Source organism: Octopus bimaculoides, chromosome 6 (genome assembly GCF_001194135.2).
Source record: "Octopus bimaculoides isolate UCB-OBI-ISO-001 chromosome 6, ASM119413v2, whole genome shotgun sequence".
NCBI classification, from domain to species: Eukaryota; Metazoa; Mollusca; class Cephalopoda; order Octopoda; family Octopodidae; genus Octopus; species Octopus bimaculoides.
The window spans coordinates 73303785-73308236 of NC_068986.1; the positions used below are offsets into that span (position 1 = coordinate 73303785).

Sequence of the window (4452 nt, forward strand, 5' to 3'; positions counted from 1 at the left end):
ATATATATATATATAGTTAGAGATAGAAAGCGGGAAATAGAGAGGGGTATGCAAGATAGAGAGCATATTGATGTGTGCTGTGTTTAACGAACGGTCGGGCGAATAACACCCTCCATGGAATTAATAGGAACGGTCCTGAAGTGTGAGGTGATCACACTGTCTCCCCACTGCAGCCAAGCATCTGTGCATTATATTCTCGGCGAACACCAAAGTTCCACGGAGCAATCATTCATGTATTATTTGTTACTCGTTGAAAACCATTCATGATGATGACGACAACAACAACAACAACAACGCCCACAAGTTTTCAGTCACACCGGTTGGTCTTCAAATATATTTTTTAAAATTCTTTTGTCAATGTCAGTTTTATTTTAAATTATAAAAATCTGTATATGTGACACCACACACACACACACACACACACACACACACACACACACACACACACACACACACACACACAGATATTTATATAATACACACACTGATACATATGATGCATACATACATACACACACATGTACGCACTCACGTAATACATTCGTAAATAAATGCCAATGTACGTTTTTTTGTATTGTTTGTTGTCCACACACACACACACACACACACACATACACACACGTAAACGTATTTGTGCAAAGCAATATATCTGTGTACACACACACATACACACACACACGCACACACACACACATGTATACACACACACATGTATACACACACACATACACATGTGTATGTTTAATTTTACATGTTTATGTAGAAGTTAGCGTACACTTTTATTTCAATGTCAGACCATCCCACTTAAGCAATCAAAAGCATAAACGAGTACAAACACGTGTCTGGATGTGTGTGTGTATGTGTGTGAATGCGCGCACGTGAGCGTGTGTGTGTGTGTGTGTGTGTGTGTGTATGTGTGTGAATGTATGTAAACAAATTACATGTGAGAATGAATACATTTACACGTACATATACATATAGGTACGTGCATATAGACAGACATTTATTTTACGTAGCACACAGCCACACGCACTCTCTCTCACTCACACACACACACACACACACACACACACACACACACACACACACACACACACACACACACACACACTCATATCTATAAATGTTCGGTATCACCTCTCTGCTGGAGAGAGGTGATACTATCGCTCTCTTTCGGCGCTGTGATTTCCCTTCGGTAGATATGAGGCGGGGTATGTCCCGCTGTGCAAGCTGTATGTTCTATCTATCTATCTATCTATCTATCTATCTATCTATCTATCTTATATCTTATCTATCAATCAATCAAGGTACAAACAGACAGATATGCATGTGTTTCATGTGTAAAGAAAAAAACCCGTGTTTCTTTATTATTACAAACACGTTGTTCTACTCCAATTCACATCACAGCTGACCCATAAACAACCGTAAAAATATCAACAACGAGGGTAGAAACAATTACAACAACAACAATAATATCTGCAAACTAATATATTTCTAATAATATAACAAGACCAGGCATTGTGACTGTCATTGGCAAAAAAAAATGTTAAGTAAATACATTGTTAAAGATATTCCAGGTATGACGTACGCATGGCTGTGTAGTAAGAAGGTTGTTTCCCGACCTCACGGTTTCGGGTTCAATCCCACTATGTGGCACCTGATGCAAGTGGCTTTTACTATAACTTCGGGTTGAGCAAGTATTGTGAGTGAATTTAGGAGACGGTAATTGAAACTCGTCGTGTGTGTGTATACGTGTGTCTATGTTTGTCACCTCACCTCTTGACATCGAATGTTGGTATGTTTACATCACCGTAACATAGCGGTTCGGTAAAAGAAACCGATCGAGTAAGTTCCAGACTTGAAACAGATAAAGTATCGGGGTCGATTTGTGCAATTAAAACACTTCAAGGCGGTGCCCCAGCGTGGCTACAGTCAAATGACTGAAACAAGTAAAAGATAAAAGATAAAAGATCCTGTTTATTCCGTGTCCTTTTCGAAAATGATGCTGTGTAATTTGAAGAAGAGACTTGGCTACTATTTCTAGCTGTTTGCAGGACCACATTGTGGATTTTTTTTGCTAGCTCGGAACCTTCCCCACCGTCATCATATTGCATAGCTTTGAGGAAAATATGAAGAGGTGGAGGTAGAGGAGTGAGCATTGCTTCTCCAACTAGCTTCTTGTGATCACTCATTTACTAGCGATCATTTCACCTGAGGTCATTTACCTGTGTCGTTTTATTTACGTGTGGCGGTCCATTATTCGTGTTTCTAGTTTTCTACCTGTGCTAATAACTTACCTGTAGATAATTCATTGGTTAACTCTTTACTAAACACAAAACTCTTCACCGTTCGTATTTAGCTAGCTTTCCTACTTAAAGAGTTTATCTTCACCGCCGTCGCACCGCCACTACCACTACTACTACTATTACTACGTGAAGGTTCTGGGGGAAATTCTTCATCGATTTCGATGATGAGCACAGTCAGTTATTGGATCAAGTGAATTCTTGCGAAATTTATATCTTAGCGGTTGTGTATTCTACAGATACGCGCACCTTTACTATAATGTACATATATACATCAATAGATGCATAGGCGTGGCTGTGTGGTAAGGAGCTTGCTTTCCAACCGCAAGGTTCCGGGTTCAGTCCCACCGCGTGGCACCTTGGATAAGTGTCTTCTACTGTAAACCCGGGCCGACCAAAGTTTTATGAGTGGATTTGGTAGACGAATACTGAAAGAAACCCGTCGTATATATATATATATATATATATATATATATATATATATATATATATATATATATATATGTATATGTATATATTTCTGTCCTCTGTGTCTGTTTGTCCCCCCTCCACCGCCTGACGTAAGTCCCCGTAACTTAGCGGTTCGGCAAAAGAGCCTGATAGGATAAGTACCAGGCTTACAATAAACAAGTCCTGGGGGCGATTTGCTCGACTAAAGGCGGTGCTCCAGCATGGCTGTAATCAAATGACTGAAATAAGTAAAAAAAATAAAAGAACACACACGCACGCAATTACTTGCTGGATCCCATAGAATCGAGGTATTTTAATAATAAGAACACCCAGGTAGAGTCAAGGTTAGCATACCCATGTATCAACTGTGTGTACGGACACTCACGTACTTACTAGAGTACATACGGATTTGTCCTTCCAGTTAGGCATGCATCCACAAGTATAGACAAGAGCCACGGTCCACTGTAGGCTCAAGATCCAACGCAGGAAAGGTTCCGAGTGTGGTATAGTATAAATAACAGAAACGTGTGTGCGTATGTGTGTGTGTATGCATATACCTCGCGGCCTTTGTCAAAGTACATCTCTAGGAAAAGCTGGATCTTTGAATTTTTTTGTATTGTCCATCCGTCAGGTTTTCTCTAATTGTTTTTAGTACCTATGAAGTCACGGCTTGGCGTAGTGTTCGTCTATCTAAAATTCACTTAAAAGACTTGGGTTAATCTGAGGCTATAATCAATGTACTTTTCCCCAGTTGCCAAGCTGTGTAATTGAACCTTGGACTTCATATTGCGAAACCAGCTTCTTAACTACTCAGACATGCTTTCTTTCTATCTTGGCCGAAATCGTTCAACTAAATCGTCTTCCCATAGTCGTGGAAGCTTTCGGAGTGATCTTTTATTCAATCTCTAGGCTACCATTCGACAGCTGCTGCACCCGTCCACCTGTTGTCTGCGAACCTTACGCCATGTTCGGCCCAGTGGAATTTGTGCTTTTGTGTGTGTGTGTGTGTGTACTCCTCAGCATTTGTTAAACGCGTTTCTAGAAGAAAGTGACTCCAATATAAAACCGGATAAAGTTTTTGTTTCAATATCTGGATTGGGTGGCGCCATGTGACCTTGGCCAAGGCATTTCATTTGACGTTGCTCCTATTTCGACAACTGTAATGAGTACCAGCGGGATGGTTGGCGTGCAGCCCTCTTTGTCTCCAGTTGTCATATCTTAAATGTTCTGCTCGCTCAAGGATGACGGTGACGGAGAAGATATGTGCCCAACCGTGACTACACAGGCACCTAAAACAATTAGAGAAAGCATGGTTCGTGCTACCCAGTCATATTTGTTTGTGGGTTATGGCTGTGGCTGTGTGATAAAAAGTTTGCATTCCAACCAAACGGTTCTGGGTTCAATCCCAAGCCCATTGTGTGTATGTATGTGTTTGTGTTTGTTTGTGTGTTCCTCACTACCGTTTTAAAACCGGAGTTTGTTTACATCTCCGCAACTTAGCGGTTCGCCCTAAAAGATCGTTTAAAAAATGTACTAAGCCCGGTTCTTTCGACTAAGACCATGCAAAGCGGTGCCCCAGCATAGCCCGCTGCCCAATGACTAAACCAAGCAGAACAAAAGTGTGTGCGTGCATTCGTGCATGCGCGTTTATACATACACGTGTGTGTGTGTGTGTGTGTGTGTGTGTGTGTGTGTATAT

The 4452-nt window shown here is 41.0% G+C and overlaps 1 protein-coding gene across 1 annotated transcript in view; it reads left to right on the forward strand.

Moving 5' to 3' along the window:
* The first annotated feature begins 29 nt into the window (after positions 1 to 29).
* LOC106873829 (pleckstrin homology domain-containing family H member 1) overlaps positions 30 to 4452 on the forward strand; it is a 949845-nt gene continuing 945422 nt past the window's right edge. Inside the window, exon 1 of the mRNA XM_052968478.1 lies at positions 30 to 319. The gene's annotated coding sequence lies outside the window, so the exon portion shown is untranslated. The remainder of the gene's footprint in view (positions 320 to 4452) is intronic.